Source organism: Stegostoma tigrinum, chromosome 1, assembly GCF_030684315.1.
Source record: "Stegostoma tigrinum isolate sSteTig4 chromosome 1, sSteTig4.hap1, whole genome shotgun sequence".
Lineage (NCBI taxonomy): Eukaryota > Metazoa > Chordata > Chondrichthyes > Orectolobiformes > Stegostomatidae > Stegostoma > Stegostoma tigrinum.
The window spans coordinates 17128165-17155692 of NC_081354.1; the positions used below are offsets into that span (position 1 = coordinate 17128165).

General features: G+C 43.8%; 1 protein-coding gene across 2 annotated transcripts in view; it reads right to left on the reverse strand.

Annotated features, from left to right (window-relative positions):
• Positions 1–27528, reverse strand: part of stx18 (syntaxin 18) — a 167068-nt gene that overhangs the window by 139159 nt on the left and 381 nt on the right. The window lies entirely within an intron of this gene.

Sequence of the window (27528 nt, forward strand, 5' to 3'; positions counted from 1 at the left end):
TTATCTACATGGACTTCAGTAAGGCATTTGCCGAGGTTCCGCATGGTAGACTCGTTAGCAAGGATAGATCACATGGAATACAGCGAGAACCAAGTATTTGGATACAAAATTGGCTCAAAGATAGGAGACAGAGGGTGGTGGTGGAGAGTTGCTTTTCAGACTAGAGGCCTGCAACTAGCAGTATGCTGCAAGGATCAGTGCTTGGTCAGCTGCTTTTTGACATTTATATAAACGATTTGGATGTGAATGTACAACGTATAATTAGTAAGACACCAAAATTGGCAGTGTAACGGACAACGAAGGAGGTTATAGCAGAGTACAACAGGATCTTGATCAGATGGGCCAATGGGCAGAGGAGGAGCAGATGGAGTTCAATTTAGATAAATTTGGGGTGCTGCATTTTGGTGGAGCAAATCAGGGTAGGACTTATACACTTAATGGTAAAGCCTTGGGGAATTTTGCCGAATAAAGAGACCTTGGGGTACAAGTTCATTGTTCCTTGAAAGCAGTATTTGTAAGGATGTTGCCAGGGTTGGGAGGTTTGAGATACAGGGAAAGGCTGAACAGGCTGGGGCTCTTCCCCTGGAGTATCAGGGGCTGAGGGATGACCTTATAGAAGTTTATAAAATCATGAGGGGCGTGGATAGGATGAATAGTCAAGGTCTTTACCCACGGGTGGGGGAGTCCACAACTACTAGGCATAGGTTTAAGGTGAGAGGGAAAAGATTTAAAAGGGACCTAAGGGGCAACTTTTTCCACACAGAAGGTGGTATATGTACCGAAAGAGTTGCCAGAGGATGAGAGGCTGGTGCAATAACAACATTGACAAGATGTTTGAATAGGTATATGAATAGGAAGGATTTAGAGGGATGTGAGCCAAATGCTGGCAATGGGACTAGATTAATTTAGAATATCTAGTTGGTATGGACAAGTTGGACCTAAAGGTATGTTTCCATGCTGTACATCTCTATGACAACAATAAATACTGTTGACAAGTAAATGAAATTATTTACCAGGACCAAAAAAACAAACAAGTTTAATGCAAAGAAGCCATAGAATGTACTATAAACACTTCTGAAATTCTTCCAACATTACGAAGTAATTAGTTGTGTAATAAGCTATGGCTAAACAGACATCTTTTTCTTCATTACTGAAAAAATACAAAGATGGAAATTATATTAAAAAATTGAAAACCTGATGTACCATTCTGAAAACTTATGCACAGTTTTAAATAGCAAATAGATTCCAGGGATTGAGAAGCATGAAAATTAACTGGATTAATATTCCTCCAGTTATTCCCCCAGGAATCCAGGTGATTCCTCTAGTTATCCTTGAGTACTGGATAGATTTTGTTAGGTAGGTCCAGGAAGGATTTCTGATTCAATATGTAGATAGGCCAACTAGATGGGAGGCCATATTGGATCTGGTGCTTGGCAACAAACTAGGCCAGGTGTCAGATCTCTTGGTGGGAAAGCTTTATGGTGAAAGTGATCACAACTTCCTGACCTTTACTACTGTCATGGAGTGGGATAGGAGCAGATGGTATGGGAATGCATTTAATTGGGGGAGGGGGAATTACAATGCTATTAGGTGAGAACTGCGGAGCATAAATTGGGACAAGATGTTCTTGGGGAACTGCAAGATAGAAAGGTGGAGGTTGTTTGGGGAGCACTTGCTACAAGTAAAGGACCAGGTGATACTGGTGTTATATGAGGCTGGTTGTTATCGTCATTATCAGCGGGGCCCTACTGATGTTACTGGCATTGTAAGGATTATGTGGCCTGCTTCTGTCTCGGTGGAGGATCTTACCTCACCGTTTGCGGTTTTTGCTCACTTGTCACTGAAGAGTTGTAAGAGTTCGAGTGTCAGTGACAGAGTGAGTCTTGATGTCTTTTGGGTGAACGTATCGTATCTCTCGATGCCGAGGAATTTCATGAGGCAGTTATTCATATCCAGCCACTTGCCTCGTGCGCCCATCACGAAGCCAAAGTATCTGGGCACCACGCCTCCCATCAATTCCGTGACCTCGGCATTCAGGTGTTTATACTTTTCCTGTTTCTCTCGCCATGCTGTTTCCAGTGCTTTGCTGTCATTCTCGTACCGCATTGTGACATCTACAACCGTGATCTTCTGGTCTTTTCTAAATATGACATCGGGTTTCCGTAGGGAGCCGTTTTTGTCAAACAGTTTGGGCTCCACGTACAATGTCCAGCCGTACTTACTGACACGTTTCTGCAACTGGTTATGGCGTTTTATCCGAGCATTTTTTATGATTGTGCGTGCTCCTGAGATGCTGCTGGGCCTGCTGTGTTCATCCAGCCTCACATTTTATTATCTATGCTACAAGTACTGGATAGGTTTGTCCCACTGAGGCACGGAAGGGATAGTAAGGTGAAGAAACCTTGGTTGACAAGAGATATGGAACATCTAGTCAAGAGGAGGAAGAAAGCTTACTTAAGGTTAAGGAAGCAAGGATCAGACAGGGCTCTAGGGGACTACAAGGTAGCCAGGAAGGAACTGAAGAATGGACTTAGGAGAGCTAGAAGCGGGTATGAAAAAGCCTTGGCAGGTAGGAAAACCCCAAGGCCTTCCTAACTTACGAGAGGAACAAGAGGATGGCCAGAGTGAGGGTAGTGCCAATCAGGGACAGTGTGCACAGGGAACTTGTGTGCAGAGTAGCAGGTAGTAGAGGAGATCTGTAATAAGTACTTTGCTTTAGGTTTCACCAGTGGGAGGGACCTTGACGTTTGTGAGGATAGCGTGAAACAGGCTGATGTACTTGAACAGGCTGAAGTTAGGAAGGAGAATGTGGTAGAAATTTTGAAAAACATGAAGATTAGTAAGTCCCCTGGGCTGGATGGGATATACCCAAGGTTACTACAGGAAGAGAGAGAAGAGATTGCTGCACCTTTGGCGATGATCTTTGCATCCTCACTGTCAACTGGAGTAGTACCAGATGGTTGGAGGCTGGCAAATGTTATTCCCAAATTCAAGAAAAGGATTATGGATAATCCTGGGAATTACAGTCTTACTTCTGTGATAGGCAAATTATTGGAGAGGATTCTGAGAGATAGTATTTATGATTATTTGGAAAAGCACAGTTTGATTAGAAATAGTCAGCAAGGCTTTGAGGGGGCCAGGTCATGCCTCACAAGCCTGACTGAATTCTTTGAGGATGTGAAAACACATTGATGAAGGCAGAGCAGTGGAAGTGGTGTATATGGATTTTAGAAAGGTATTTGATAAGGTTCCCCATGGTAGGCTCATCCAGAAAGTAAGGAGTTATGGAACTCTGTTATGGAAATTTGGCAGTCTGGATGCATAATTGGCTGTCCAATATAAGACAGAGGGTGTAGAGATAGTAGAGCAAAGTACTCAGCCTGGAGCTTGGTGATCAGTGTTGTTCCTCAGGGATCTGTCTGCAACCACTGCTCTTTAAGATATTTATATTTGACTCAGATGAGGAAGTGGAAGGGTGGGTCATTAAGTTTGCCAATGCCAATGACACAAAGGTTGGTGGAGTTGTGGATAGTATGGAGGGCTGTTGTAGGTTGCAATGGGCCATTGACAGGATGCAGAGCTGGGCAAAGAAGTGGCAGATGGAATTCAACCTGGAAAAGTGTGAAGTGATTCATTTTGGAAGGTCAAATTTGAATGCGGAATACAGCGTTAATGCCAGAATTCTTGCAGTGTGGAGGAACAGAGGGATCTTGGAGACCACGTCCATAGATCCCTCAAAGTTGCTACCCAAGTTGATAAGATTGTACAGAAGGCGTAAGGTGTGTTGGCTGTCATTGGCAGGGGAATTGAGTTTAAGACCCACGAGGTTATGCTGCAGCTTTATAAAACCCTGGTAAGACCACACTTGGAATACTGTGTTCAGTTCTGGTCGCCTCATCATAGGAAGGATGTGAAAGCTTTAGAGAGGGTCCAAAGGAGATTTACCAGTATGCTGCATGGACTGGAGGGCAGGTCTTATGAGGGAAGGTTGAGGGATCAGGGCTTTTTTCATTGGAGCGAAGAAGGATGAGAGGTGACTTGATAGTGTAGATAGCCAGAGACTTCTTTCCCCAGGGCGAAAATGACTATTACGAGGGGACATAATTTTAGGGTAATTGGAGGAAGGTATTGGGGAGATGTCAGAGGTAGGTTCTTTACACAGAGAGTGGTGGGTGCGTGGAATGCACTGCTGGCAATGGTAGTGGAGTCAGACACATTTAAGGGACATTTGAGCAACTCTTGGGCAGGCACATGGATGATAGTAAAATGTAGGGTATGCAGGGTAGTTGAGCTTACAGTAGGATAATAGGCCAGCACAACATCATGGGCCGAAGGGCCTGTATTGTGCTGTACTGTTCTGTACTGTTCTACGTTTTATTTTAGATGATATCAATTGCATCACAAATTAGAAGGCCATATCTAGGATTTACAGGGGGAATTTTCAAAGCTTACAAGTTGTACACCTTGGGAAAAATATCAAGGTCCATTTCCAGAATATACAGCACAAAACAACAAACGTGGGTTATATGTGGTGGAGGAACATCTGTTTTGGTCATGAAATAGCAACACTTAAAATAATTATGGTGAACCTCACAGAATCATAAGGAGCTGATTCTGAAAAAAATGTCCTGAAACTGCATACAGTCATTTCAGATATGTTGAAGTAATCTGTGAAGATTAAACATTGTATGTATAAATGTGATATGAAATGTTAGCCATGAGCATGGACTATGAAAATTCCAAAGCCATGCTGTTTTAACTCAGGCTGGGCAGTGTTGGGAGCAACACAAGATCCAGATTTTTGTTCATGAAATTGGAAACTGAAGTCAGAAAATTTCCCAAATTGCTGGGCCGATCATTCCGATTTAGCTCCAGCAGGAGAGGGGAAACAGAGCTTGAGCAGAACAAGGGCAGGCTAGTGCCAAGATGAGTCAGTTTAAGTTTCAGTGAGACCCAGGGTTTCAGAAGTTTCAAGGCCTCTAGCGCTCACTCCTCAAATTCCACAAAACCCCATCCTCCCCACAACCCTTTTAATAATTCAATAGAACTGGCACTTCTGCATATCTGACGGTGGAAAGATAATTTACTTTTCATGAAATTTGAAGGTTTGGATGAGATTTAAGTGGTCATTCACTAATAAAAACGATCTATTCAGAACCACCAACAATGATTATGTCTTTAATGGCCTCCTTAAATTGTCAATCAAATATGTTGAAAGGTGTTAAATATGTATAATGGATTTTTGGACTTCAAAAAAGATGCCTAGATGTGGATGAGCTCAAAGTTTCATTCTTAAGAAGGTCAGAAGATCAATTTGAAACAGTGACCTCAATCAGTTCACAGAAAGCTTGTTATTTCAATGCAGCACCTAGGAGATCTCCTGTCATGTTATCGGTAGTATGTTCGTACTGTTTTAATGACAGGCAGAGTAGACACTTTAAGACTATTATTTTAATTTTGATTTCTGAACAGATGGTTCACAGTTTTAGTTCAGGAGAACCCAGAAGTTTTGTCTAGCCAGAAAATCGTGTCAGTTTGAAGAAACCAGTCATTTCTTTTTTTATAAATGTGTACAAAGTGAGAAATGGGTGTCACTAACTGGCCAACATTTACTGCCTATACCTTTGAGAATGTGGGGAGTTACCTTCTTGAAATGCGCCAGTCCATGTGGGTTGACCCACAATGCCCTTAGGGTCAGAATTCCAGGACTCTGACTCAGCAGCAGTGAAAGAATGGTGATATATTTCCAAGTCAGGATAGTGAGTGCCTTGGAGGAGAACTTGCAGGTAGTGGTGTTCCATTGTATCTGCTGCCCTTGCCCATCTAGATGGAGTGTTGAAAGGTGCTAAGGATTTTTGGTGAATTTCTGCAGTGCATCTTGTAGATAGTACACAGTGCTGCTACTGAGCATCAGTAGCCCTATAGTCCAGAGGGAGTGGGTGTTTGTAGAAGTGGTGTCAATCAAGCAGGCTACTTTGTCCTGGAAGGTGTCAAGCTTCTTGAGTGTTGCTGGAGCTGCACCTGTCAGGCAAGTGGGGAGTATTCCATCACATTCTTGATTTTTGTCTTGTAGATAGATGGTGGTCAGGCCTCGGGGAGTCAGGAGGTGAGTTACTTGCCACAGTATTCCTAGCATCTGAATTACTGTTGTAACTACTGTGCTTATCTGGTGAGACCAGTTGAGTTTTTGGTCAATTGTAACCCCCAGGATGTTGATAATGGGGGATTCAGTGATGGTAACACCATTGAATGTCAAAGGGTGGTGGTTAGATTGTCTCTTCTTGGAGATGGTCATTGCCTGGCGTTTCTGTGGCATGAATATTACTTGCTACATCAGCCCAAGACTGAATGTTGTCTGGATCATAGTGCATTTGAACATAGACTGCTTCTGTATCGGAGGTATCACAAATGGTACCAAAAATTGTGCAATCATTGCCAAACATCCCCACTTCTGATCTTACAATGGAGGGAACATTGAATGAACGAATGAATGAATGATTATTGTCACATGCATTTTACAGTGACTAATACAGTAAAATACAGTGAAAAGTTGAGGGTCGTCACAATCCAGCACCATTTTGAACAGTTTAAGAATAAAAAGTGTTAAGAGATATAACTGAAAGAGAGAGTCCTCCACCACCTCACTGCTGCCTGAGCCAGACCCATCCACAGCGAAGTCACCACTCATTAGGCACCACCTCTTTGCCACTGCAGCTCGCTCCACTGATGCCGCTGCCAAGTCCCATGCTGAACCCATCTTCATCCCACAACAAGCAGACCCTGGCCCCACTGCTGCTGTTGCCCCTGAAAACCAGAAGTCCTCGCACCAGGTCTACCATGGCTGCAACCAGGAGCCGCTGGCTCCACTGCTGACTTGATGTCGCCAGGAGTCCCTGCTTTAGATTTACCACGCCTTTGCTGCTGCAGCTATGTCACCAGTGCCAGGAGTCCCTGGCTACACTGCCACGCCAGGAGTCCCTGCTGCAGACCTACTGCAACCAGGACTCCGTGGTTTCACCAGCAGGCCAGGCCGCTGCGCCAAGGGCCCTGCTCCGTCCGTAGACCTCACGTTGCCCCTGCTGCCTCCAATTGCTGGAGGAGCTTTACTGCTATTGCCGCAGCCTTGAACATCGGGAGGATGCCTTTGCTGCCACTGCTGCTGTCCTCAATTGCCACAAGGAGCCGTGCCTGCTGCCGGCACTCCACACACGATCCACTCTCACTGCTGCGCCAATGCTGCCAACTAACCTACCAGACAAATGAAAGATGAAAGAAAAATGAAGAAAAGCAATTGCCGTAAAGAGGAAAAGATGAGCACTGGGCAAAAGTCTGCACGCAGCCAGGCTATTCCATCAGCATCATGATCTCAGTAGCTGAGGATACTCTAGAAACCTGGAGCTCTCAAACACCTCCACCTTAGCACCACTGATACAGTAGGGGGTGTGTCCTCCACTCTGCTTCCTGAAGTTGATGACTAGCTCCTTCATTTTGCTAACATTGAGGGAAAGATTGTTGTCTTTACACCACGTCACAAAGTTGTCTCTCTCTTTCCTGTATTCTGTCTCGTCATTGTTTGAGATCTGACCCACTACAGCGGTGTCATCGCCAAATTTGAAAATGGAGTTAGAGCTGAATTTGGCCATATAGTCATGAGTGTATAAGGAGTATAGTAAGGGACCGAGTTCGTAGCCTTGTGAGGCACTGCTGTTAGGATTACTGAGGAGGTGATGTTGTCACCTATCCTTACCGATTGCAGTCTGCCGGTCAGGAGTCGAAGTTCCAGTTGCAGAGAGGGGAGCAGGCAGTCCTTGGTCTCAGAGTTTGGCAATGAGTTTAGTTGGAATTACGGTGTTGAAGATGAAAGCTAAAGTCAATACATACTACAATGTGGGGTTAGGTTTTCAAAATAGAGGTGATGGGTATGGGCCAGTTATGTTAATACTTTGTTTAAAAAAATACCAGGTCAGAAAGTCAAATTGGAACAGTGACCTACATTCATCAGTTCCCAGAAATCATGTGATTGCAGTAGATTGGTTCAAAGAAACCTTAATGAAAAACATGTTTATACTGTTGGGATTATGACAAGCAGAGTAAAGAGATTAAGGAATTAGTTTAGCTTTGACTTCAGAACTGGAGATTCAAAATTTTAGCACAGGACAACAGAGTTCAGCTCAGAAAGTAAAAAAGTTTCTCCAAACAACGGAATCAAGTTCACAGGGCCCAGTCATATCAACGGAAATGATTCCTCGTCTGTAAAGCTTCCAAGTTAAGAGTCAAAAGTACACAACCTGTTGGAATTGAGAATAGTTAGGCCATTAGAATTGTAAGGAGATTCATGCCATTGGATTCAAAAAGGAATCATAAAACTATATCCACAGATCAATTTAAAAAAATTGGGGAAGGTCAGCGAAATCAAGACTTTAAAATGCTGAGATAAAGAGTGATACTTCGCTAGGAATGACTCTCTGTGATAGGTGGTGTTGGGAAACAGATTGAAACTTTGATTTCACATTTATCTATAGATCTTTCTAGCTATCTCCATTATAATATAGCTTTATTTGTCTCTCTTCTTATGTGTAATGAACTCATGCTCTGCTGTTAAATAATACATCGCCCAAAAACATATTTCAGTGACTGACCATCACAATGACCAACTGCAAAAATTAAATATATAATCTATCAAGCCAGACTTTGTTCTGTCTTCTGACATATCCAATATTGTCCAGGTGGGATCCTAACACAGGCTATGCACTCAGGATGCCCTGCTGAGATAGCTATTGTTGATGAAATTCAGCCATGCATTCACAATGATATAAGTCCTTGGTGAAATGTTAATAAAGAAATATTGAAAGGTGCAAGATGCTACTTATATTTCTTTTAATCTTCATTTGAAAAGAATGAAAAATGAAAATGGGGATTAGAAAGAGCTTTAGGTCATGGCAGTTAACTCTACAAAAGTGTTTCAATCTACTCTATTAATTTGTGACTTCCGCACTGAAAATTAAGGTATTTTTTCAACAGAATGGATAGTAAGAGCTCAACTCTGAGTTCAAACACCCTCCACCTGTGTGGCTTGCGTCCCTTCACCTTCCCAATCAGGAAAAAAAACGGCATGTCAGAAGTAGAGGGGGAATTTTTACATATGGATCCTACTTGCTTTTTTTTGTTTACAAATCTACAATTTGTTTCTGACTCCAGGAGAATGTGCCTTGCAGTCTCAGTACCTCCAAACGTGAGAGAGGAAGGAGTATCAGCCAGAAAGGTAAAAATAAAAATCGTTAAATTAGAAGCCAATATCTTTACATCAGATCTCTGGTAATTGTCTGGAAATGACAGAATTAAGATTGTGCTTTCACAGTCTGCATACAGTAGAGTGGTAACACAAGAAGTCCTGCACCATGTAACAATAACACCATATGAGTCATTGCCTTCTAGGATTGGAGAAAAAGATTTGTTAACAAGAAAATAGCAAGTAATTTAGTTACTCAAATTGCAACAAAAATATTTATATAAAAATAAAATCCATCTGTAGAGCTGAAATGAACATACAGTTTTCTAAAACATTAAACTATCTCTTCTTTTCCCCGCAAATCTATTCTGACTCCACCTCTCCTGATGACAAGTAATATACATTGACATGTTGCTCTTTGGGCTGGAAGGCCTCTAGGACCTGAAGTAAATGAGACAATTAATGCTTGGTTCAAAACTTGAATTGAACCAGGCTATTTAACTCTGGAAAGCATCATTGCTGTTCTCAATGCATGTCATTCACAACCAAGTCCCACAATCTACAATAACATATCCATCCATTTCCAGCAAGGTAAATGAACAATGACAGGAGCAAGCATCTTGTGCACTTAGTATCCCCTTCCTGCCTCAACAGTGATGTTGAATCCAATGATAGCTTTACTCACTGTTCCTCTGGCAAAGATTACCTAACTACATAAATATCAATTTATGCATTATTACCGAAATGTTGTGATCTTTTTCCTTTTGAAAATGAAACCACAAAAAAAAAGAGTCTAGCTGAAGAAAAGTTTAGTTTACTGTAGGAAGTATTTGATGGCTTAGAGTCAAGGCTCAGGTGACCGCAAATTTCCTTTTATCCCCATGAATTTGACAGAAGTGGGAGCTCAACTTCTAACCTATACAAATGAGATGTATTTAACCATGACCAGAAAGTACCAAATTTACAAGGCTTATTAGGAACTCTTTTGAGGCTTCTTACGGCATAGTTAGTTAGTGTCCCTGCCTCCAAAGAGGCTGGGTTCAAGTCCCATCTGCGCCAGAGTTGTGTCATATCATCTCTGATTAGGTAGATTCAAAAATATTTTTAGTAACACTTTGAGGTCTCTTATGAGCAGTGCCCCTGCCTCAGAGCCAGGGGGCCCAGGTTGACATCCTACCCGTTCCACAGGTGGGAGAAGACATCTTTGAACAGTGGGTTAAAAAATATGAATTAGCAGCTGTTGTGGTGCAGTGGTAATGTCCATACCTCTGGGCTAGAAAGCTTGGGTTCGAGTCCCATCTGCTCCAGAGAGATGTCATAACACATCTGCACAGGTTGATTAAAATCTCTATTAGCAGCAGGCAGAGGAAAAGTTCCATGAAGCACAATAGATAAAAGTAGACCGATAAAAAGCAGCCCAAATGCACGCCAATCTATTACCATTCTGTTAGTTTGAGTCCTCCATCAAACTCATGGGAGGAGCTGTCAACAATATAATCAGGTAGCACTTGCTTACTTAATAACCTGTTCATCAATGGTTAGTTTGGTTCAGCTCCAAACTTCATAACCAACCTTGGTCTAATTATTGACGAAAATGTCACATCGAAGGGGACTTGACAGGAAAATTAGGGATGTGCAATAAATACTGTCCTAACAGCAACAGTCACATTCCAAGACGGAAATTCACTTGGGAAATTTTGGAATGCAATCTACAGGCAGTGGGTTTAGGACATGGTCACACAGCCAGCATTAAATTCAAAGTCAAGCATATCAGATTCCTTATTGCAAACATACTTTATTTAGCTGGCTAATGCTAAAGTACAGTATAAATGCAATAAATAGTGTACATTAGCAAGCTGTCAGAGGTTTTAGCCAACTCAAATAAAATGTCCAATGGAAGGTACTGTTAAACAATAGAGAACAAAAGTCAAAACATTTAACATGTACTAAACAGCCAATAATAACTAAAAATTAACTTCCATTATTGTTTAATTGTAGGATCAAGCAACAATTTGATTGACAGACCAGAATTTGTCTGAATGTAATACAATCTAGAGTAGTAGCAATTACTCATCAGTGCTGTTTACGACAATAATTTGTGCAATCAGTCCAATCCAACTATGCAATTTTAAAACATGCAACATACTTCACCAAACAGCACTTTGCTACCATTGAACAAAGCCACAGCATTCAAATTATCAGACTAGACAGATCCTGCCACATTGCCACTTCGTTGACTCAGTTTCCTACCACTAAAATGTTTCTCCAAGAAAGTGAATTTTGGAGTAAAATGGCACTTGGTTAATAAAGCAACATTCTAATCACATGGAGCTAACACAATGTAATACATTCTCCACAGTAGAATTTGGTTTCCTTACAAATCTACCATCATTATTGCCACTTCCAAACAAAAAATTTCTTTATTGTTGAAAGTGTTGAGCCAGCTTCACGATGGAACCTCTGCAAAAAGATTTGTATTTTCCTTCCTCATCCGTCTCAATGCCTCAGAAGCCACAGTTGACTGAATGAGTTTTCATCAAGTCATCCACTGTCCAGTTAAGTGAAATTTCACATCTCAGACCAGATGTCAATATTTTAAAATTTCAAACTTGATCTCAGCCTACCTACTTCCAGGATTAACAGAGATGGGACAATGGTCAAGAAGCCAATGTGCACCCAGAACAGTGGTTGACAACTTAAATGTTTTAGTGAGGCTGACAGTTTTTCATTTTGAGTGACTTATTGAATCCCCTAGTTCTTGGGAAAGTCAGCATAAGAAATTAGTGAAGGTAGCCTCAGTAAATAAGACGAAATAACAGGAGTACTTTCACCAGGAGCCAACCCCACAAAACATCATTCCATACAAAAATGAACTGGACATACTGCCTCAATGACTGCTTCTAACTGGAAGTTAAGCTCGTCAATTACAACCTCCTGAATTAATCATTCCCTACCTCTTTGCCCTCTTCCCATCATTCAATTTCACCTTACAAAACAACTCAACCCACAAATAGTCAGCCCTTCAAACTTCTTATTTTGTTTTCAGGGCACACATGGTTTCTTTGCTAATGGGGCTCTCTTGATATGTCTTCCATGTGATGGGGCTTTCTGGCAGGCTGTCTGTTCTCATAACCATACCCCAAAAACATGCTCACGCATAAACTCCTTCTCCTACTGCAACTAAATGCTCGTCTGGCCTATTGTCTCTGACAATATCAACACCTCTACCAATCAATTCATCAGTCTTTTCCCTCCTATAATATTTCTATTGTTATTACCAGATGTTCTCTCACTCATGCCACACCTAGCCTGTTGATCTAAATCTCTGATATTAGGGCTTGTTCTGAAACTGCAAAATCAAACAATGATAAACAACAGAAGAACGTTAGACACTCCATCACAATATCACTGTCAAAGATTAGCAGATGCAATCTAAGTACAAGATGCCTGGTTGTAAAATAAAGTCTATTGTCCGGTTGGAAAAACTATACTCTGCGTTTAATATTTTTTGCTTCATCAGTTTCAACAGTATCATCTGTCAACTAATCACATTCTTTTTTGACCCAAACACCAGCATGGTTTTCATGAGAAGAGTATATTGAAGAAGATGACGACTTTGTGGGGTGAAATAAGCAGGCCTGTACCAATTTACTGTCGAGAAAAACCTTCCAATAACATGGGATAATGTTATTATTGTATAATTACTATAAAGTGATCTCAAATATGTCTATGATTATATCTGTGCAGTCATTTATTTGATAACCTTTAGAGAACAGATTCTGTGCTTCAGTTACAAAAGCCTCTAACTTCAGCGAAGTCTGCAAAGCATCACAAAAATGTACAACATAGGCTTTGTGCAATATCACTGCTGTAATTTTAAAATAAATGGTTTTGGAACTATACAAAACACAATACTTCAATAAAAGATCAGTCAGACATGGTGGAAGACGTAAGCTTGGATAAGGCTTTGAAAGAAAAGAGGGAGGTTATTAGCATATTGCTATTTGCTGATGTGTTTCCTATGTTACAATGGTAACTGCATTTCAAACTTCCTTCATTGGCTGTAAATGATTTGCAATATTGAGATTGTTAAAAAGTGCAAGCCTTGCATTTGCTTTCAAGTAAATGCAAAATTTTGAATAAAAGCAAACTACTGTGAATGCTGGAAATCTGAAACAAACGTAGAAATCAGGCAGTATTTTTGGACAGACAGAGGTAATGATTTGAGTCTAGTATGACTTGGGCCCCATGCCTCAGGCAGGGCATACTGGCACTGGAGCATGTCCAGCAGAGATTCACACGGATGATCCCTGGAATGGTAGCCTAACATATGATGAACGGCTGAGGGTCCTGGGATTGCATTCATTAGAGTTTAGAAGGTTGAGGGGAGATCTAATAGAAACATGCTAGATAATGCATGGCTTAGAAAGAGTGGACACTGGGAGGTTGTTTCCGTTAGGCGGGGAGACTAAGAAGCCTTAGAATTAGAGGGGGTAAATTTAGAACGGAAATGAGGAGACATTTCTTCAGCCAGAGTGTGGTAGGCCTGTGGAATCCATTGCCACAGAGCGCAGTGGAGGCCAGGACGATAAATGCCTTCAAGGCAGAGAATGATAGTTTCTTGATCTTGCAAGGAATTAAGGGCTGGGGGACAGTACGGGTAAGTGGAGTTGAAATGCCCATCAGCTATGATTAAATGGCGGAGTGGACTCGATGGGCCGAATGGCCTTCCTTCCAATCCTATGTCTTATGGACTCTTCTTCGGAACTGCTGCTATGTCAAATTTGTAAAACTAGCAAAGGAATTATAAAGTAGGAAGGGCTTGTATACGGCTAGAATCAGAAGCAAATTAAATTTATTTACATATTAAGTAAATATTAAGGTATTAAATGTTTGACCACAGTGTTCTTTTGTCCTGTTAAAACCTCTTTAATAATAACTCCTGATATTTCCCCTATAAAAGGTATTAACAGACTTACAGTTTCCTGCTTCCGGGCTCCTGCCCTTTTCAAAATAAAAATTACACTTGCTGTTTTCCAATCTAATGGGCCTTCATTGAATTACAGGAGTTTGCAAAATTAAAACAAGTGCATCAACATCTTTCTAACCTCTTGTATAAGATGTGAATTATTTATTTCAGAACCCCCTTCCCCTTCCCTCCCCCATTTCTGAAGAAGGGTCTAGGCCTGAAATGTCAGCTTTCCTGCTCCTCTGATGCTGCTTGGCCTGCTGTGTTCATCCAGCTTCTACACCTTGTTATCAGTGAATTAAGTCCACCTGGATTCCGGAATTTGTCAACCCACAGATCAAATAATTTGCTCAGTACCACTTCTCTGGTGTTTGGCATTTTTCCCAAGTTGCTCCATCCCTTCCCTTTCCTGGTTTAGATCTGGAGAGATATTCTTGTATCATATATAAAGAAGATCAAGCCAAAATACCTGCTCAATTCATCTGTTATCTCTGAATTTTAATTACCAAAATTCCTAGTTTTTGATTTTATATTTCTGCCTAGCTTGCTCTCACACTTCAATTTCCACCCTCATCAACATTTTGTTCCTTCTTTGCTTTTTTATGCTGTGCTCAATATTCTGACTTGCCAGCTGTCTTTGCACAACAGCTCTTTAAACTTTTCATTTAATACTATCTTTAATATTTCTAATTAACATAGATAATTGGTCTATCCCTGAAGCGTTTGAAGTGTATCTAATCAGTACATTCTGAAATAACTCCTCAAATGTTCGCCACTGTGCCTCTAATTCATTTCAGCCAATTTTGCTTTCCTGCAGAAATTACCCAAATGTACATTTTTAGGAAGTACAATTTTGGCCCACTATGCTTGAAACTGAATGTAAAATTCAATCATGTTTTGGTCACTGTGATTTGTGGAATGCCTTCACCGTAAGATCATTCATGAATCCCAGTTCCCTTTTACTCATGAAGTTACGGTCAGGATTGGTACACCACTCCCACAAGTGACTTTTTGCCTTTATCATTTCTGATTTCTACCCAAAACAATTCCAAATGATGGCTTCCTGAATTTAGGTCATACCTCTCTACTGTGCTAATATTATCATTAACCATAGAGCCACCCCTCTCCTTTGTCTTAGCATCCTACCCGAAATGTCCTATATAGTTCAAGAATCAGGATCCAATTCACATCACGTTGTGGCCATGTTTCGACAATGGTTGCCAGACTGTACTTAGGTATCAGTGACAATGGGAACTGCAGATGCTGGAGAATCCAAGATAATAAAGTGTGAGGCTGGATGAACACAGCAGGCCAAGCAGCATCTCAGGAGCACAAAAGCTGACGTTTCAGGCCGAGACCCTTCATCAGAGAGGGGGATGGGGTGAGGGTTCTGGAATAAATAGGGACAGAGGGGAGGCGGACCGAAGATGGAGAGAAAGCAAGATAGGTAGAGAGGAGAGTATAGGTGGGGAGGTAGGGAGGGGATAGGTCAGTCCAGGGAAGATGGACAGGTCAAGGAAGTGGGATGAGGTAGTAGGTAGGAAATGGAGGTGCAGCTTGAGGTGGGAGGAAGGGATGGGTGAGAAGAAGAACAGGTTAGGGAAGCAGAGACAGGCTGGGCTAGCTTTGGGATGCAGTGGGGGGAGGGGACGAGCTGGGCTGGTTTTCGGATGCAGTGGAGGAAGGGGAGATTTTGAAGCTTGTGAAGTCCACATTGATACCATTGGGCTGCAGTGTTCCCAAGCGGAATATGAGTTGCTGTTCCTGCAACCTTCAGGTGGCATCATTGTGGCACTGCAGGAGGCCCATGATGGACATGTCGTCTGAGGAATGGGAGAGGGAGTTAAAATGGTTCGCGACTGGGAGGTGCAGTTGTTTGTTGCGAACCGCGCAGAGGTGTTCTGCAAAGCGGTCCCCAAGCCTCCGCTTGGTTTCGCCAACGTAGAGGAAGCCACACTGGGTGCAATGGATACAATATACCACGTTGGCAGATGTGCAGGTGAACATCTGCTTGATATGGAAGGTCATTTTGGGGCCTGGGATGAGGGTGAGGGAGGAAGTGTGGGGGCAAGTGTAGCACTTCCTGCGGTTGCAGGGGAAGGTGCCGGGTGCGGTGGGGTTGGAGGGCAGTGTGGAGCGGACAAGGGAGTCGCGGAGAGAGTGGTCTCTCTGGAAGGCAGACAAGGGTTGGGATGGAAAAATAGCTTGGGTGGTGGGGTCGGATTGTAGATGGCGGAAGTGCCGGAGGATGATACGTTGTATCCAGAGGTTGGTGGGGTGGTATGTGAGAACGAGGGGGATCCTCTGGGGGCGGTTGTCGCAGGGGCGGGGTGTGAGAGATGTGTTGCGGGAAATGCGGGAGACGCGGTCAAGGGCGTTCTCGACCACTGCGGGGGGAAAGCTGCGGTCCTTGAAGAACGTGGACATCTGGGATGTGCGGGAGTGGAATGCCTCATCCTGGGAGCAGATGCGGCGGAGGCGGAGGAATTGGGAATAGGGGATGGAATTTTTGCAGGACGGTGGGTGGGAGGTGTATTCTAGGTAGCTGTGGGAGTCAGTGGGCTTGAACTGGACTTCAGTTTCTAGCTGGTTACCTGAGATGGAGACTGAGAGGTCCAGGAAGGTGAGGGATGTGTTGGAGATAGCCCAGGTGAACTTGAGGTTGGGGTGGAAGGTGTTGGTAAAGTGGATGAACTGTTCGAGCTCCTCTGGGGAGCAAGAGGCGGCGCCGAAACAGACATCAATGTAACGGAGGAAGAGGTGGGTTTGGGGCCTGTGTAGGTGCGAAAGAGGGACTGTTCCATGTAACCTACAAAGAGGCAGGCATAGCTTGGGCCGATGCGGGTACCCATGGCCACCCGCTTTGTCTGTAGGAAGTGGGAGGAATCGAAAGAGAAGTTGTTGAGGGTGAGGACGAGTTCAGCTAGGCGGATGAGGGTGTCGTTGTTGGGGGATTGGTTGGGCCTGTGGGACAGGAAGAAGCGGCGGGCCTTGAGGCCATGCGCATGAGGAATACAGGTGTATAGGGACTGGACGTCCATGGTGAAAATGAGGTGTTGGGGGCCAGGGAATTGGAAGTCCTGGAGGAGGTGGAGGGCGTGGGTGGTGTCACAGACGTAGGTAGGGAGTTCCTGGACCATAGGGGAGAAAATGGAGTCCAGATAGGTGGAGATGAGTTCGGTGGGGCAGAAACAGGCTGAGACAATGGGTCGACCAGAGCAGGCAGGTTTGTGGATTTTGGCAAGGAGACAGAAACGGGCTGTGCGGCGTTGGGGAACAATCAGGTTGGAGGCTGTGGGTGGGAGGTCCCCTCATGTGATGAGGTCATGAATGGTGTTGGAGATGATGGTTTGGTGCTCGGGGATGGGGTCATGATCAAGGGGGCGGTAGGAGGTGGTGTCGAGAGTTGGCGTTTGGCCTCGGCGATGTAGAGGTCAGTGCGCCATACTACCGCTGCGCCACCGCATTGTATGTTCTCACATACCGCCCCACCAACCTCTGGATACAACGTATCATCCTCCGGCACTTCCGCCATCTACAATCCGACCCCACCACCCAAGCTATTTTTTCATCCCCACACTCGTCTGCCTTCCGGAGAGACCACTCTCTCCGCAACTCCCTTGTCCGCTCCACACTCCCCTCCAACCCCACCACACCCGGCACCTTCCTTTGCAACCGCAGGAAGTGCTACACTTGCCCCCACACCTCCTCCCTCACCCCCATCCCAGGGCCCAAGATGACCTTTCATATCAAGCAGATGTTCACCTGCACATTGGGGAAACCAAGCGGAGGCTTGGGGACCGCTTTGCAGAACACCTCCGCTCGGTTCGCAACAAACAACTGCAACTCCCAGTCGCGAACCATTTCACCTCCTCCTCCCATTCCTCAGACGACATGTCCATCATGGGCCTCCTGCAGTGCCACAATGATGCCACCCGAAGGTTGCAGGAACAGCAACTCATATTCCGCTTGGGAACCCTGCAGCCAAATGGTATCAATGTGGACTTCACCAGCTTCAAAATCTCCCCTTCTCCCACTGCATCCCAAAACCAGCCCAGTTCTTCCCCTCCCCCCACTGCATCCCAAAACCAGCCCAGCCTGTCTCTGCTTCCCTGACCTGTTCTTCCTCTCTCCCATCCCTTCCTCCCACCTCAACCCGCATCTCCATTTCCTACCTACTACCTCATCCCGCCTCCTTGACCTGTCCATCTTCCCTGGACTGACCTATCCCCTCCCTACCTCCTCACCTATACTCTCCTCTCCACCTATCTTGCTTTCTCTCCATCTTCGGTCCGCCTCCCCTCTCTCCCTATTTTTTCCAGTTCCCTCTCCCCATCCCCTTCTCTGATGAAGGGTCTAGGCACAAAACGTCAGCTTTTGTGCTCCTGAGATGCTGCTTGGCCTGCTGTGTTCATCCAGCTCCACACTTTGTTATCTTGTACTTAAGTATTTTTATTTGCACTCTCAGTTTATCTGATTTGTTTCAAATGTTACATGCATTCAGATATAGTCTTGGCTCTATTCTTTGATTTATTTATTCATTTGTGAAAAGTGGGTCTCGCCAGCTGGCCAGCATTTATTGCCCATCCCTCGTTGCCCTTGAGATATTGGTGATGAGCTGCCTCCTTGACCCAGCAGTCCATGTGCTGCAGGTTGACCCACATTGTGCTTGGGGAGAGAATTCCATGATGTTGACCTAGAGACAGTGAAGGAATATATTTCCACCTCAGGATGCTGAGTGGATTGGAGGAGTATTTGCAGGTAGTGGTGTTTCCATGTTTCTGCTGCCCTTCTCCTTCGAATATGGAAATGATCATGGACCTGAAAGGTGTCGTTTTAGCATTTTTGGTGAACTTCTGCATCTTGTAGATAGTACACATTGCCATTACTGACCATCAGTGGCAGAGGGAGTGGATGTAGCACCAATTGAATCAAATGTTCTTAGGGAGTGAGAACCCAGCATGGCTAAGCGCTTAAGACAGACTGTTGAACCTTTAACTCTGTTTCTTTATTTTTATATTTTGTACCCAAGATGACACTGGGAACGGTGACATTGTACACTTTTCACTGTACTCATATACTTCTGTATTTGAGTACACATGACGATAAAATCCATTTCTAATTCTAATTCAAAAGGGCTGTATCAAAAGCACTCCATCACTGCATCTTACCAAATTTGATTCCTTGTCACAACAGCTGGATTGCAAGAACACTTAGCCCCACCACAGTTCAGAATAGACTGCCTCATAGGTACGGGTCCCAATTTTCTCGAGAACAGGTAGGTACCAGTGACCCACAAACCACAACCCACTTCTCACAAACTAGTCTTTAAACTGTATACCTACCTCTCTAATCTGATTTTCCCCTATGCCAATTTGCTGTGGCTCATGTAATATTCCAGTGATTGTGAAGTTTGGGTCTTAATTTGGCACCTAGATCCACATTTGGATTTCCTCCTTTATCCTGCCAATGTTGTTAGTATCTATATGGAACAGAACAACTGGATCCTTCCTATCTCACTGCAGTGCAGAGTAGATGTCCCAAATTCTGCCAGTGGATAGCCAACATAGCTATGCAGGCTCACACTGTTTATCACAGAGAACAGTGTCAAACCCTCTACTGATATTGTCTCCTTGACCACTACGATCCTTTCTTCTCCCCTCATGAGAATAGTTTCCTGCCCTTCACCACAGCCAGTTAGCTCATCTACCCTGCAGTCCGCACTCTCTTCCAAACAAGCTGAAAGCAAATAGAAATAAATAAGTACAACCACAAATCTGTCAGATCTCGAGCCCTCAGAGTTCCCTTACCTGCTTCATTCAATCGATCATACTCTCCTATCAGGAACACTGATCAAATCAGATGGATAAATGTTAAGAAGTGTGACTGCCTCCTTGTATCTCGGTAGAATCCACATAACCTTTCCCATTAGTATTTATAGTTCGGTCACCAGCTCATGCACCCTGAGCCAAACTGTTTGAACATGGGTACCCGCATTGGCCCAAGCTATGACTGCCTCTTTGAGGGTTACGTGGAACAGTCCCTTTTCCGCATCTACACTGGCCCTAAACCTCACCTCTTCCTCCATTATATTGATGACTGTATCTGTGCCACCTCGTGCTCCCAAGAGGAGCGCAAACAGTTCATCCACTTCACCAACACCTTCCACCCCAACCCCAAGTTCACCTGGACCATCTCTAACACATTCCTCACCTTCCTGGACCCCTCTGTCTCCATCTCAGGCAACCACCTAGAAACCGATGTCCATTTCAAGCCCACCGACTCCCACAGCCCCCTGGAATACACCTCTGCCCAACCACCTTCCTGCAAAAATTCCATCCCCACTCCCAATTCCTTTGCCTCTGCCGCATCTGCTCCCAGGATGCGGCATGCCACTCCCATACATCCCAGATGTCCTTGTTCTTCAAGGACTGCAACATCCCCCCCGTGGTGATCGAGAACGCCCTCTCCCGCATTTCACGCAACTCATCCCTCACAACCCCCCTGCAATAATTGCCAAAAGAGAATCCCCCTAGTCCTCACATACCACCCCACCAACCTCCAAATACAACGCATCATCCTCCGACACTTCCGCCATCTACTATCTGACCCCACCACTAAAGACATTTTTCCATCCCCACCCTTGTCTGCCTTCCGGAGAGACCACTCTCTCCGCGACTCCCTTGTTCGCTCCACACTGCCCTCCAACCCCACCACACCCGGCACTTTCCCCTGCAACCGCAGGAAGTGCTACACTTGCCCCCACACCTCCACCATTACCCCCATCCCAGGCCCCAAGACGACTTTCTACATCAAGAAGATGTTCACCTGTACATCCGCCAGTGTGGTATACTACATCCGCTGAACCCGTTGTGGCTTCCTCTACGATGGGGAAACCAAGCGGAGGCTTGAGGACTGCTATGCAGAACATCTAAGCTCGGTTCACAATAAACAACTGCATCTCCCAGTTGGGAACCATTTTGACTCCCCCTCCCATTCCTTCGACAAAATGTCCATCCTGGGCCTCCCGCAGTGCCATAATGATGCCACCCGTAGGTTGCAGGAACAGCAATTCAAATGCCGCTTGGGAACCCTGCAATCGTATCAATGTGGATTTCACCAGCTTCAAAATCTCCCCTCCCCGCACTGCATCCCAAAACCAGCCCAGCTCGTCCCCGCCTCCCTAACCTGTTCTTCCTCTCAACTATCCCCTCCTCCCACCTCAAGCCACACCTCCATTTCCTACCTCCTAAACTCATCCCGCCCCCTTGACCTGTTCGTCCTCCCCGGACTGACCTATCCCCTCGCTACCTCCACCCCCATGCTCTCCTGTCCACCTATCTTCTCCTCTATTCATCTTCGGTCCGCCTCCCCCCCTCCCCATTTATTTCAGAATCCTCTCCCCATCCCCCTTTTCTGATGAAGGGTCTAGACCTGAAATGTCAGCTTTTGTGCTCCTAAGATGCTGCTTGGCCTGCTGTGTTCATCCAGCTCTATACTTTGTTATCTCGAACATCTATCACTTACTGCAGGCTATTTTAGTCCTGGAGCAAACTGGCAGCCAGCAGCTTTCACATGCTGCAGTTGCATCATCAACCTTTTATGTATTCTAATATCTACAGAATTATTTTATTCAATTAAATATTTAATTCCATTTTTGTATACTTTATTAACCTTGCCACCAGTAAACCATTGTAAATTTCAAGATGACTCGCTTCTTCTCTTATAGCCGAATAAGACTCAATTCCTGGAAGATGAACAAGTTAAATACGATAAAAGGAAGAACAAAGGATCACCACTTCTGCTAACTTCCTTACTTGCTCAACTCTAGCCCTTGTGAGTTTCACACAAGTGCTAAGTCACACTAAACTGGCCAGTTTATATGCTCTGAACATGAAAGACTTGTCCATCCCAGTTCTAAAGGAGTTGGTTTGAATTACTCCTTTGATCAAGTACTCTTCCAATGCAGGCATTATTAAAACTCTGCCAAAGGCTTGGAATTTCAGAAGTTAAGCTTTTGATTTCAGGTAAATTCTCATTACAAGCAAAATCAGATTTGTACACCAGTTTAGATTTCCCTATCAACCAAAAGCCAGCAATTAGACTTAGGGAAGAGAGAACCAGAAGACCTGAAGCAACGCAAAAAGTGCAGATAATGATGCTTATTGTTAGAAAGATTAATTGTAATGGAAAATGGGAGAGAGGTGCCTCTTTGGAATTGAAAGAAAAATACAACAGGCATCCGTGCAGAAGTGCATAAATTATGAAGTTAGAGATAAACCTTTCGACAACTTTAAGTTAAATTGTATTGACAATAGGCGATTGATCAAAACAAACAACAAACATCACTATAAAGTGATGGGAAGAACTGCCGACGCTGGAGTCAGAGAAGAAGGTCCCGACCCAAAACATCAGCTTTCCTGTTCCTCTGATGCTGCCTGCTCTGCTGTGTTCCTCCAGCTCCATGCTTTGTTAGCTCTATTTACATCACTATGAAGTCTTCCCTCAATATTCACTCTAAAGTTAAATGCTAGGAGGCATTTACTTATCCCTAACTGTACTGATTGAACTTAAATGTTCTGTTCCCACTCAGGAACTCATATTAATTGCTTTAAAATATACAATTTTTTTTAACGAGAATAGGAAGGAACAGATGTCTTTTTCTGGTGAGCAAACAAGCCACGGGAGAAAAAGAAATGCTATTTCTAATTCAGACCCACTCATTTTTATTGCACTCTCTCCACTAACCAAAAAGTACAACTTTGTTAATTTAGTTCAGCCAGTAGCACTGTTATTGAAATCAGAATGATACAAAACAAAAACAGAAATTGCTGGAGAAACTCAGCATACCTGGCAGCATCCCTGAGGTGAAAGCAGGATTAACACTTTGAGTCCAGTGACTTTTGATCAGAATTGATAGAAAGTGATATGTACGGTGGAGACAGGTGACAGGTGAGGGGAAACAGATGAGCAGGTAGGTGAAGATGGAGCCCAGAGAGTGTGACAGCACATGAGAGACACAGAGTGGGAGAAAAAGCAAGAGCAACAGAGAGAGAGCAAAAGATGAGAGAGATAGAAAATAAAAAAACATAGAAGATGTAATCAAGCTCTAAAGTATTGAACACGATGCTGCATCTGAGGCTACAGTGTCCTCAAGTGAAAGACAAGTTCATGCTCAAACTTGTGCTGAGTGCAGTGGAGAACTGCAGCAGACCTGAGATAGAAATGTTGGCATGGGAACACAGTTGTATGTTGAAATGGCAGGTAACTAAATGCTTGTGGTCATTCATATGGACAGAATGTAGGTGTTCTGCAAAGCGGCACCCAGTCTGTGTTTTGTTTCTCCAGTGTCGATGAGACCACTGAGTGCAGTAGATTACATTAGATGAATGCAGCTGTGGTGGGTGGGTGAGTGGAGGGTTGGGGGAGATCATCAGGTGAGATGAGGTTGACGACAGTCTTGGACACAACAGCCTGATGCTCGATAGTGGGATCTCAGTCCAGAGAGATAGGAGACCATGTCCGAGAGCTGGCACTCAGCCTCCTCAATACAGAAATTGGTACTCAGACAACAACATCAGCACTAGCAATTTACCTGCACCTCATTCAAACTCTCTCTCTCTCTGGGCTCCATCTCCACCTATCCAGTCACATTCACCAGCAACCCCCAATTCCGTCTTTACCAGTTTCCCAGCTAGCATGTTTGAAGAAGGGTCACTGGAATCGAAACATTTACTCTGTTTTTTCTGCACTGATGCCACCAAACCTACTGCATTTCTCCAGCAATTTCTGGTTTGGTTTCAGATCTCCACCATTCGTAGTTCTTGTTTTATATCAGAATACTATGAATTTAGGCCTTACACAACTTGAGCCCTTAGCCAGACATTCAAGTGTGATCATGAACATGTGCTGCATTTATCAACTGACAATTGGACAAGGCATTATATGGAGGTAACACAGCGTGGAGCTGGAGGAATACAGCGGGCGAGGAAAGTTGCTATTTCGGGTTGGGACCCTTCTTTTCATTTCTGAGGAAGGGTCCCGACTTGAAACGTCAACTTTCCTGCTCCTCTGATGCTGCCTGGCCTGCTGTGTTCTTCCAGCTCCACATTGTTATCTCTGATTCCAGCATCTGCAGTTTTTGCTATCTCTGAGTGCATTATACTGAGGGACTATTTATCTACTCAAAACAGCAGAAATAATCTCATGGTGCTACTGGAATGAAAAATTGTTTGGGGATATGCAGGAGTGTAGAGTTGAAGTTAAAAATCAGATCAATCATGATCTAATTGAATGGCAGAACAAGCTTCACGGGCTTACTGGCCAGTTCTTGTTCCTTGTTTATAAGTTCATTTGTTGGAACAACAGTAGTGCTTAGTATGCTGGCCAACATTTCTCATCAACCCATATCTCCTGAACAGATTGTCTGGTTATTCAATCATTTGCATTTATAGGACCTTACATGAACACACAGTTTGGCATTTTTGGTCAACACAACTGGCTGCACTTTTACAATGCATTATCGACTGCAACTTCTGATTAATTAGTGACACATAAACACGACAAGGCAAGATATTCTGCATTGCTACATTGTCTTCAGCACAACTACCAATACAGAGCCTCAACTGGTCATCTCTGTACAATTTGAGGATCATTGCTGCGTGAAATATGACTGCCATAACAAAAAAAGTGATTACCCCTCAACACTCATTGCGAACAGCTTCTGGATTTCACGATAACATATAAATGTAAGAGTTGTGGTTCAGCTGGCGGACTGTCACTCAAAGCAGAGGTTTAAGGTTCAAGTCCCACTCTAGGTCTTCAAGACAAAAATCAAGGCTGATACTCCAGTTCAGTATTGAAGGAGTGCTATATTGTCAGAGGTGCTGTCTTTCAGTTTGGACATTGAAATGAGTCTCTCTCTGCTCTCTCAGATGGTCACAAACGGTACTAGGTCAAAAAGCAGTGGAGCTATCCCTGCTATCAAAGCCAATAAATATCTCTCGACAAACAACATAAAAACAGCGGTGATCTGGCTCCTTTCGTTTCACCAACTACAACAGAAATCTGAGTGAACATATGCTGTTACACTAAGACCTGATCGAAATAAAAGTCCAACAGACTGTTAGACAAACACACTGACTGCAGGCTTCAGCAGGGACAGATGTCCTTTGATATGGGAATGTCAGAGGCACATTTGAAGCAGGCAAAAAGCAGCAAAGAAAACAGCTCCATTGTTAGCAAAGACAGGGGCAGTAATCAAGAACAAAATATACATTTGGAGAGATACTTGAAACGCTACTGTGAAATAAACTGTACAGACTGTTACTGAGGACGGTCTAGACAACATGAAAGCCTGCTGTCATGGCAGAGCCAGATATTGAATCCACAGCTCAGTTACACTATTTCTTGCTGTGACTAAAGCTGGAGATGCTTATGCTACATGACCTAAATACAATTAAGCACAAAAATCCAGCACTCCTGCAGCATCTGCTGGAAGGAAGTGGCAGTGCCCAGGATATGCATGATTCTAAGACTAATACCCTGTATAAGAACAAGGGTAACTGCAACAATTGCAAAGCCATAAAAGCATCTTCCTGCTGAGTGGCACGCTAAAAAAAATCTTCTAGCATTGCCTTCCTCAGACTCCAGATCTTGGTTGAATGCATCTTTTTGAAATAACATGGTATGAAGCTGGATGAACACAGCAGGCCAAGCAGCATCAGAGGAGCAGGAAAGCTTGACGATTTGGGTCGAACTGGATGATATAAAATTGACAAGACCTTCTCTGTCCAGCAGCTGCAAGAGAAATGACGCAAGCAATGGCAACAATATATCAAGGACTTTCACTTCACCAAGGCATTCAATCACGTGAGATGAGACAGGCCATTTGTGCTGCCTGATTTAATTGAATATATTATTGTCACATGTACCTAAGTACAGTGAAAAATTTTGTTTTGGGTGCAGTACACGCAAATCATAACATACAAAGATCATAGGATGATTGAACACAGTAAGGAATTCTAAGTTATGGTTGCAAAGAGGTGCTCAAAAAGCAAGATCATCATTAGATTTGAAATTTAAAAGGTCCATTCAGAAGAAGCAGGGAAGAATTTATTGGTATCTGTGTTCAACTTTTATGCTTTGGTCACCTGCCGAAGCTGCTCAATGAGATCTTATTTCCTTAACAAAATACTGAGCAAAGTCAGCTAGGGTCAGATTGGTATTCTTTGAAATCTGTAGTGTGACACCAACACCTTTTGGCATATACACCTTTTTGCTAATGCCATATCCCAGCTGGTGACCCGTTCACAGTACCTACTTACATACTAGAACTGACAGAACCTACTCATTCTTGCCCACCTAAGATCTAAGACAAAAAGCATCAAGCTCTCATCACAGCTGCTCTAGGCTGACAATACTACACTAACATTCCATACTGAGCAACACCTTGAGTGGAATTCTGACAGATTCTCTCACATTGTAAATTGGTGGTATGGCCAATAGTATCAGGATCATTTTTAGAATGTCGCCATATGCCATCTATCAGCATTGATAATGTGACACTGGAGTTTGTTTACAGTCTTACATATGTAGACTCCATAGTAACCAGCAAATTATCTGTGGAACAATTTTCACCTTCACTGTCGCAAACATAACGTCAGCATCTCTTGGCAGGATAAGGACACAAACTTAGAGGTCTGGAACATAATGTCTGTGCTGACCTGGCCACATTCAACAGAAAATGATCATCTGTAAACTGAACTATCTATATAGCACCATGACTTCCTGGGCCATCCACACCTGTTCCAAGGGCATACAGAAACAACCCTGACTCTGGAGATTGACTGTTTGAATGAAACTAACAGAGACAAAGAGATCGGCTGGCTGATAGAACGGCCAACTTAAACAGAGGCCACCGAGTCCTACCACTGCCCTCATCCGCAACAGATGCGGCAGAGACTGTCATGCCAGAGTAGCTCACCTGAACCACATAGCTGGTGATTCTCAGAGAGGTGACCACGGGGAAGCAAATCATTTTCGTGCTGGACAGTGAGCTACTGTGCGTATACCACATTGCTGTGCACACACTGGCTGGCCGCTGTGTTGCCTACAGCACAACAACGACTACATTTCAGAAATGTACCATTGGCTGTAAAACGCTTTCGGCGGGTGGGGGGAGGGGTGTGGTGTTCGCTAGAAGTAAACGGTGCCACAGAAATACAACTCTTTCCAGCGTGAGACACTCTGGCAAGACAGTCTCTGCCGCATCTGTTGCGGATAAAGGCAGTGGGTTGAAGAGGTGTAGGGCTCGGTGGCCTCTGTTTAA